The following is a 10,097-nucleotide window of genomic DNA, read 5'->3' on the forward strand; positions in this document are numbered from 1 at the left end:
CCCGCTCCTCTTCAACAGCTCTTTCTCACTCTAGTTGAGCCCTAAGGTTCTTCATTTGAGTCTGCAACCACAGCGCTTTGTGTTACTACATGAAGTAAACACGTTACTATTTCTTCTTAGGAGATGATTTGGCTCCTGCCTGCCAGCCTGCAGCACTCAGAAGATGAGGTCAGAGTTGTCAGCCCTGCCTTACAGATGGGGAAATCCATGCAAAGGGAAGGTACAAAGCACCTTCCCTCAGAAGGCCTGCTCAAAGGAAAGAGGTTCATATTCTCACTCAAAAATCCAGTCACAGGGCTTTTAAGACAACAGCTAGAAATGGGTTGAAATGCAGGGGAAAAGGAAATGGTTGTTCAAGAAGAACTTGTGGATGTGCATCTCTCTGTCACATGTTTATCTCCCTCCCAACACATATTAAAGACAAGTATTTTCAAGTGTCTGAACAGCTGACTTTCTGCTGTAAAATCAGTGAGAATTTGAAATATGAGCTTTGCATGTTGATTTCTTTCTTCTCTATAAATAAATCACAAATCTCTATTTTCAAAGGAAACCTTTGAAATAAAACATAGGTGGGGAAGAATCCCTCACACAACCAAGGGATTTGCCACAGGTGTTTGCAAGCACATAGCTGGCATATGGGAGCCCATCTAGTTTAGCAATACTTGAGTACACCTCCTTGCTAGAGAAGGAAGGGCACTTTCTCTATTTTTTCCACTCAGGATACTGTATTTTCCTCTGAAGGACTGTGACTGCCACAGCAGCCTACCTATGTGCTGCAATTCCCACAAGAAGAGTTTCTTTTTGGACTCAGCTCCTCTACAGGGAGTTGGACTTGTCAGCAGCACCCTGGTGCACAGATTAAATGATTAGCAACTACTTTTTGTCACACCTTCAGAGCCTCTTGTACAGATGGAAGGGCTGGAATGAGCTGTTCTTGAGAGTAAGATCAGATTGGGTGAGTGAGAGCAGATTTGGAAGCCCCTCTCCCCCTGCAGCAGTGGAAATGGGGGAGTGCATGGACTGCACTGACAGTGCAAAACTTGCCTATGGCTTATGGAATTATTACCATTTGACTAATTTGAGCTATTTCTGCCCTTGCAAAAGAAATATTCTACTTTGATGTTGCTGGAAAACGCTAAAATTACTACTCACCACTTTGCATTCAGAAGGGCACAAGGACATTGCCTCTTGTGAACAGCATTTTTCCATCTGTCCTGGCTTGAGTCACTTAAAAGCCTGGCTAAGGACTCTCTCTCCCTGGTAATTTGGCACTCCAAGCTCTTTAGTAGATCACCAAGGTAGCCTAAAGCAAGCCCAGCTTTATGTGAGACTTGCTTCTCTGAGTACAATCACTGGGAGGGCTTTGGGAAGAGCTCTCTGACAGATGCCTTCTTAGCCCATTCTCTGAGCAAGGTGCCACGGCACCAGCTGGCTTTGCCTTGGCTTGATTGAAATTCATGCTCAATAATATTTTGCAAGCACAGGATATCCTTCCAAAATATCTCAGTCCTGGACATCTTTTCCCCAGTTTTGCAGCAGGCTTCAGAGGCAACTTCCACAGTGACTTTGCTGTGGATGCTGTGTTTTTTGTAAGATAAAAATCCGTAATAAGAAAGATCTGTTTATCAACCTGACAGTATGAGGGCTCCCTGAAGCCACGGGGCTTGATCATGGAAGATCTGCTGCAGCCTTTATTTCCTTGCACTGTGTGCTCCTGTAGATAACCATCTGCTCCTGTGTCAGTCTGAAGGGCCTGACAGACTCACAGTACCAGTTATGTGCCAGCTCCTCCTGGATAAGATTTCCCCTTTCTTCCCCTGCTGTTGCTCACCAGTGTGATTGTGTGTTTATGCTTGGACATCCCTGAAACACCTCTGCTTCAATGTATTGTATTTCTATACATTTCAAATGTTAAAGCAAAATAGGAGGACAGAAAAATAAGGGGTTTTCTGGTGTCAAGCTGTTTAAGTTGCAAGGAGGATCGTTTACACACCCTGTATTTAGATCCTAAAGGAAGCATAGAGTACCTAACTACATGCTGGTGGCAGAGAGCAGCCAGCTGAACCTTCCCACAATGTGAAGCAGCCCAGAAATGTGAGCAGAACCTGCCACTTCAAAATCCAAAAAGCAGTTTTCACCTTGAATCCCAAACAAGCAAAAGCTCGTTTTTCAAAGTGCTAATGGGAGCTGCTGCTGCCTAGGTTATTTCTTGTAACCATGATAGCAGATGAAGAATCAAAGTGACATTTTGCTTCTTGGCATCAACCAGACTGCCCCCACCTTCACCCTCACACCTGACTCCACAGTTTGCTTTTTTTTTCTGGAGATGCTGATTAAGATCCCTATTTGTGCGCTGGTGAGACATCTCCAAGGTATGCTGGGTGTGCAGCTCCCCTTTGATGAATATGATTATGAACATGCACCTGTTATTTAAATGGATTTTTATCATTTGCAAAACATGCCACAGAATAACTGCTATTCAGCTTCTTGGAGCTTTGTTACATCCAGATCAATTGCTATAAAGTCATTGTCTGCAGCTTTGCCAGAAACACTCTGACACGACTTGAACTAATACAGAAGTCAAAATTATGTTCACTAACTCAAGCAGATAAACATTTTGTTATATTCTGAGATCTCTATGTTGAACCTGCATTTTTTATACTGGGTGTTTTTGTTCAGTGAACTTTTCATTTACAGAGTTTCAATTTATTTTGGTCAGGCTCAGGACTGCAATTAAACCTGTACTAAACCAACCTTGCATTTCAGCAGCATTTCCCAAACAACTCAACTTCATTTCAGCAGCTTAAAAATAGTTTCAATCTCATCATTGCTTTTCTCTGCCAGGCCATTTCCATCCCAGAAGACAATGACTTCCAAGCTTTCCTTGGTGATACAGAAAGGGATTTGCCTGTGAAAGCACCTGTGCTCTGCTCCTGGCTGTGGTACAGGTTGCTTGGCCTCACTGAGCCACGCAGCCCACCTGGGCTTCTGGCTAAGTACCTCCAATACTTGGTGCTATTCTATGCCCAGTTTGGAGCCATGCCAGGAGCACAAAAGCTCACAGAACTCTGTCTGACACTGGCACATGCTGTGAAGCCCTTGGGTGGCACAGTTCTGTGTGTTCCAGGTAAAAGAGCAGCATACACGTGGTGAAGGGCTGCAGCTCTGCAGTGAAGCCTCCTTGCTTTGGTGGATGTTTAGAGTGTGAATTTTTCATGGTCCTCAGGACTGTGAGGATGACTCCCACGGGGGATCCTTTGATCCCTGCAAAAATATGACAGGGAAACCTGATTTATACATGAAGATCTTGTGCTTTTTGTATTTGTGCAATATTTAATTTTTACACCAGTTAGTAAAATGCTTTCTGTGGGTATAGCATATATACTTTGGCCAGCACTATGTTTTTTTTTAAGGCTGCAAAGATCTGGGTTATTATAGACAAGAAATGTAGTTTAAATAATTGAAATTTCCTGGATGTAAGCTGGGGGCTTTGACCCTTGTGCATACACTTCCTAATAGATTACAGACCACGAAGTTTTGGTTTATTCCAGCTCTGGCAAACAGACTCCTGGACTATCAAATCCTTTGAAAGAAAAAAAGAAGTTAATTAAATTTTAATGTTCATAAAAATAATGATGTAGAGAACTAGCATCTTATGAATTTCATGTTTCAAAATTAGGATTTCCTGTGAGCTCACTCATAGCCCAGTTCCCCTCCAACCCATGACATGCCCTAAATGTAAAAACTGGAGAAATAAAGGTGTCCTACAAGAGGTCCCAAATTCTGGTTCCAGGTACTAAAACTTACAGTCTGTCGGAACTGAGAAAGAAAGCTGACTCACACACTGAATAAACATGCAAATTTAATTTCTGAGTTCAAAGAGGAGATTCTTAACCCCCTGAAACCAAATCAGGCCATAATAACAATAAAAGCCCCATATTTCTAAGAGCCTCCTCCACTTTCTTTACAGTATCAAGTTTGTGTCTCAAATCCCAATTTCCTTAATTCTTCATCTTAACCCAGGAAAATCCTCACTGGTTTGTTCTTGGGTCATCCACAAATTCTCTCTTTATTCAATCACATCTTGCATTTCAGGCACCTATACTGCAGGATACAACTGTCCTTTGATTAGTTTCGCCTATCTGCAGTGAAATTAGATCAGTGGCTGGACTTGGAGCACACCCACAGTGCTGACAAGGCCTGAGCTGTATCAACTTTACAGCAGTTAAACATGAGTGCACCCTGCTCTGCTCTAAGGTAACAGAACCAAAGACCACTACCTGAAAGCTGCATTTCATTCAAACCAGAGCCCGCCTACTCTGCCAAAATCACGGTGACAAGGGCACATCTGAGCAAACTCCCCAGCCCCACACTACATTACTTGCTTATGTCAGTGAGTTTGGAGATTTTTAACGTTGGAGTTATGTTTATCTGAACTGGTTTTCAAGGTCTAATTATAACAGTGAGGTGGGGTGAGATGGCTGCCATGAAAGTCGCAGTATAAATAAGAGGGCTGGAGGGGCTGAGATGCTGGCACAGGCCAGACCTGGGTGTCACGTGGCTGCCCAGTGCAGCTGTTGTGCTCCATGGTACAATAAATAGCTATAGGGAAGGGAAGCACCGTGGTCAGGCAGGATTTTTTAATACCCCCTACTGTGCTACTTGGCCAAATGCACTCGCCTTGGGGAGAAAAAAAATAAAATACAAAAAAGGCAACAGTCCTGGTGCTTTTCCTCAGCAGGAAAGCATGGCATGGTTGCCTGCATCTACTGCTCTCTCCTCTTTTTTGCACAATCCTCCATAGATGACCCCAGCTCAGCTTTCCCCTCACCAAAACCAGCAGAGGACATGCTCTTGTCCCCTTGAGCAGGGAGAATGTGCTGGGCACAGCAATGTGCACAGCCTCTCCCACTGCTGCAGCAGAGATCCACTGCAATCACCCCAAAATGGGCATGCAGAGATCATGCCTGCAAGCATGGCCAGACAGACATCTCAGGTAAGAGACCAGGCTTCTGGAGAGGATCTCCATCTAAAACCTGGGCCCTGCCAGGAGACTGCTCTTAGGTGTTAATGTGACAGAGTGCTGGTTTTTAAAGTCACTGAAGTGCCTGAACATGAATGGAATGGAATGGAATGGAATGGAATGGAATGGAATGGAATGGAATGGAATGGAATGGAATGGAATGGAAGATGAAGCTGTTGCTGGCTTGCAAATGGTCATTGATGCCATGTACTGGTAGGAGCAGCAACCATCCATACCAGGCATTTGCAGTGCACTGAACACCCATTAGACCAATTAGGGTCCACAAAATATTAGTTATAAAGGTCCTGCACCCTTCCTTAGGTTAGGCTCTTATTCATTTTAGGAAAAAAAAAGACTTGTCACAAGGTATATGCATCTTTAAATTAGCAACTGGCCGTGAACTGTGCTTTTGACAAGTCCCTGAAAAATGCCTGGCATCTGTAATTCCAGCAAGATGTCTGCTGGGATAACCCTAACATATTATGCTCACATAATGTTAACATATTAACCCATGCTCCCTCTGCAAGGAAAAGGCACTGTATTTACAATCATTGCTCTCAGACAGCAAGCTGCATCCCCATTTTCACCCAGATTCTCAGTATCCTGCTTTATGCATTAGCAGTGGCATAAAATGCAAAATGATGTCACATTCAAATGTTTTCAGAGCTACTGACGTAACATAATTTTATTTGGGTAAAATGATTTTTTCTTCTGAGCTCCTTTCTACTCAGGTCTTGGTATCACTCCTAAAGCTTGTCCCTGTACCCATAAACAGTTCCATAAGGTGACAGGGCCATCAAGTTTGACAGTGCACAGACATATTTGTATTATATTATATGTTATTGTATTTATTATATATGCTATTTATTATATTTATAATTCATAATTTATTTTATGTTATTTGAACATAAACTTTAAAGTTGCAAAAAGCAAAAATTAAAAAAAATATTATGAGCTGTAATAAGAGCACACAACAAACAGATTTACAAAACAGCAAGTAAGACTGTTCTCAGCCTTTTTTCCCCCTTACCCTGTCTTTAGTTTAAACAGTTCCATTTTGTATTTTATGACACTTTTACCAAAGCCTAAAATCACATGCTGCCTCTCCATCACTTTTCCTGTATGTTGGACACCGGTGTGTGGGGTCAGTCCTGCTCTGGGTGCAGTCCCTGCCTCAGGCTCACCATGGGTACTGTAATGCTGTCTGTGAGGAACTGGGAGCCAGAGCAGAGGTGGAGCTGGCACCCTGGGCTCTGCTGCAGGACACATTATGGGGACAGTCAGGTCTCCAGCCCTGAAGGTGCTCCCCACCTGGAGCACCTCCTCACCTGCAGTCTGGAGTGGCTCCTCCTCTCTACATCTTTAAATCCTGGCTAATCTTGGAGCACAGACTTGCCAGCCAGGTCTGATTCCTCTTGGAAAGAGGCTGAACCACCAGCAGGCCACTTGGCACAAGGCACCACAAGAGGAGCTGCCTGTCTCCAGCCTTGCCCCTCACCCTGGCCTTTGGCAGCAAGAGCTGCTCTCCCCCACCTCCTCTCATGTACTGACACCCACATTTTCTAATTTAAAGATAATTTCTTGGTGTTTGGGTTTATTTCTTGGGGTTGGGCTGGACAGGAAAAACATTTGCACAACATCTATTCAGAGAGTATGTCACTGCTGTAAAGTGGGAAGTTTTAAAGAGACTTTGGCTGTGTGTAAGAGGACATGAAAAAAGTGTTGAAGGCTTCAAGCACACATGCACGTTAAAGAGAGGATTGACAAAGTTCCTAGAAAGTTTTCCTTGTAGAACTGAAAGTGGAAACACATAATCTTCACATCATTATCCACATTATTGAAACTGTGAAAACCAAACCACGTGCAATAACACAGCTGCTCTAGCTAGGGGCATTTAATCTCCCACCATCATCTCAAAATATACATGCTCCAGCTCCTGGTTATGCGCACGGCAATCAAGGGCTAGGAAAAAAATTAGTAAGCATCAAGGGAAACTTTCTGTACTTATTTCTCTGTCCCTGTTTAAGTTCAGAAACCAGAAAAAAAAAAATCCTCCTGCACTTAGCCCTAGAGAAGTAGCTGAATTTCCTAGAGCAAACAAGAGGAGAAAGTGCATGATGATAGAAATTATAACTATGTTTGGTCCCAAAAGACACATTGTGAAGAGTATGAAGAATGCTAATTTTTTTTTACTAGGGGCAGAGTTAAGAGACTTATAAAGCTGAATTAATAAATTAATATCTCTGGGATCCCATACATATATTCCTTTGGGACATGGCTGGGCCTATCCTACTTGGCAGGAAACTCCAAAAGGCTTGGGAGGGCATGGCTGTTGCACCTCTTGCTGTGCCTAGGTGGAGATGTGTTCCTAATCCAGGTGTGGGGAACGAACCCTGACAGCAGCACAGCTACTGTGATCTTTACCTATAGGAGCCCTGCCCCACCCAAACTGTGGAGAAAATGGGGCAAGAACAACCCTTCCTTTTGCACAATCTGTCTTCAAGCCATCTTCTGCTAGGAACCTGAGTAATTTCAAACTCCTTTTCTGACCACTGTTTTGTGTTTCCTGTCTGAATAGACTGCAGCCAACACAGGGCTAGCTGGCACGCTCTGGAAATGTACTGACTGTGGACATTAGAAACATATTGAATAAACATGCCCTAGGTGCCTCAAAATCCAAAGTAAACTCATCACTATGCTGATATCCAGTGTCTGAAGTGTTTTCCAGCATAACAATTGTTTCCAATAAACATTCCAAGACAATCTGTGCCACATTCAGAAGGGAAGAATCAGGTTAACTTCAGAAGATGATGTTAGCATGCATCCTGTGTTTGAACACAGTGGAAAGATTTCTGTAGCTGCTTTAGAGGGTTTCACAGAATCCCATGGGGTCATACCTGAGTGTAATAGGGATTAGATGTCTTGGGCACTGCAAAATTATCAGATGCAGTCACCTTAAAAGGAATAAATCAACGGCCAGCTCTCTGTTGTGTAGGAAACCTGTGCTCTGCAGGTGCCCACTGTGCTCCATCCCAACCTGCCCCTCATTCCAATCATGTTAGCAATGGCTTTGTGATATTTCTGGGGTTTTTTCTTTCATTTGGGTGGAATCACTGTCTTTGTGACTGACCATCTTTGCTTGGATGGTTCATAGCTATCTGTAATCTATTCAGGCTATTAGAAGGTGAAATAGTTAAAAGAAAAAAAAAATTTAATTCTTTCCTGCCACATTCTGTCAAGTAACTGGAGTTATTTATTTATGCTTTTGCAGCAATCATATCTATGTATTAGTCACATGCCTATCTAAGCCAAATTCTCCTTTATTAATTTAGTATATCTTAAAGTACAAAATTACAGCTACCTAAAAATAAAAATTAAACCTTCAAAACAGTTTTAAACAAGTGCTGCATAATAACTCAAAAACCTGGAAGAACCATCATGATGCTGGGACCTGACCACTTGCAGGACACATGATAGAAGCTCACCTAGCCATCCCACGATTTCTGCCCAAACAGAACACACAGCCTCCAAAAGCACTGTCATAAAAGCAAGCACCTGCTGGACTGAGAGACCTGGTGGCTGCACTGTAAAGGATTCACTGGGTTTTGAAGTCTGCTGGTAAATATGGCATTCTGGAATAACCCTAGTGTGACACAAGGAATAATTGCCCATGCATTGATCATTATCGACCCTCTCCATTCTGACAGCCATAGTTCTTCTGTTTTTTACAACCTAAATTTAAAACAATAGGGGTTTGGTGTTTGTTTCCTGTGAGATGGTGCAGTTATTCAAGAAAGGCTTGAAGAAATTCAATTTTTTAATTGAATCCCACTTTGGTTTTTAGCTGACAGCTGTGAGGGGATGAGTAGAGAGCCAAACTGTCCTTTGGGAGTGCTGTGTGGCCAGCAGGGCTCGGGCTGAGCTGCAGGCACCAGAGCACTGCTGCTATCTACAGGTCTGCTCTGCACAGCCTCACCCTGCACACGGAACCGCTCCTCCCACAGGGATGCCCGTGCTCGGGAACAGGACCAAAACACAGACACTGAAGTGCTCTGGCTTTGGGGAAGTGCAAGCTGGCAATCTGCAGCCTCTCTGTCCAGTGGCTACACTGTGCCAAAAACCCAAATTCAAGCGGACTTCATTAAAGGGGAAGACCGTCTCTGCTGCATGAGAGTACAATTTCTGCCTTTTTTTTTAAATTTATTTTTAGATTTTTTTTTTCTACAAATGAAGAGGAAACATTGCTCTGTCAGGTGCAGAGTAAGAGGAAGTGTCTGCTCCCAGATGGGAACTCCCTCCCACCGCAGCACAGTGGTGCAGAAAACACAATGGTGAACACAAGGGCTGGAAACCACCTTTGAGCATGCATTGCTGAACTTTTAAGACCATTTGTGATACAAGTAGAATTTAGTAAAATCTAGTTGTGGCTCTTTGCTGCTTGGAATTTAATTAGTTTCTCCTTCTGTGCCTTTTCCTCTGTAACCAAGAAATTTTCATAGGTGCTTTTCTGCCTCTATCAGTAGAACAGACAAGACAACCTGGAATGGGTTCATCACTGTTAAATCAAATACAGAACAGGAGAACACTAATAAATAAATCTATCCAGCAAATACAAGCAAACCATGGAGACATCAAAGCATCTATTTAACAAATGTTGTGGATTTCAGAGTCAGGTTACCAAAGAATATCAGATCACAAGCTTTCAACAAGCAATAGAGGAAGGGGAAAACTCAGAAAAAAGTATTTTTCCCCACTAAAAAATTACATTTTCCTAGTAAGGAACAAACCCCCAGTTTATCTGCAAAAATCTTTATCTACAACTGAATGTCTGCCTGTCAACATGAACAGGTAAGTACAGAAGCAGAGGACTTTGCAGCCACAATTGGAAACTCAAACAAAGGACAGTCTGAACTGACACAGGGAACCTCTCTGAAGATTTTCCCATTTGGGAGGCTAGAAAAGCTCTTTCCAAACTGATTCCCCAAGACAAGCAGGATCTGCAGGCTAAAAAATCCTGTTCCAAATGACTCTCAGCTCCATGCTGAGCACACAGTTCATATGACTGCTTTTGGGT

The sequence above is a fragment of the Melospiza melodia genome, chromosome 5, assembly GCF_035770615.1.
Source record: "Melospiza melodia melodia isolate bMelMel2 chromosome 5, bMelMel2.pri, whole genome shotgun sequence".
Classification (NCBI taxonomy): Eukaryota; Metazoa; Chordata; class Aves; order Passeriformes; family Passerellidae; genus Melospiza; species Melospiza melodia.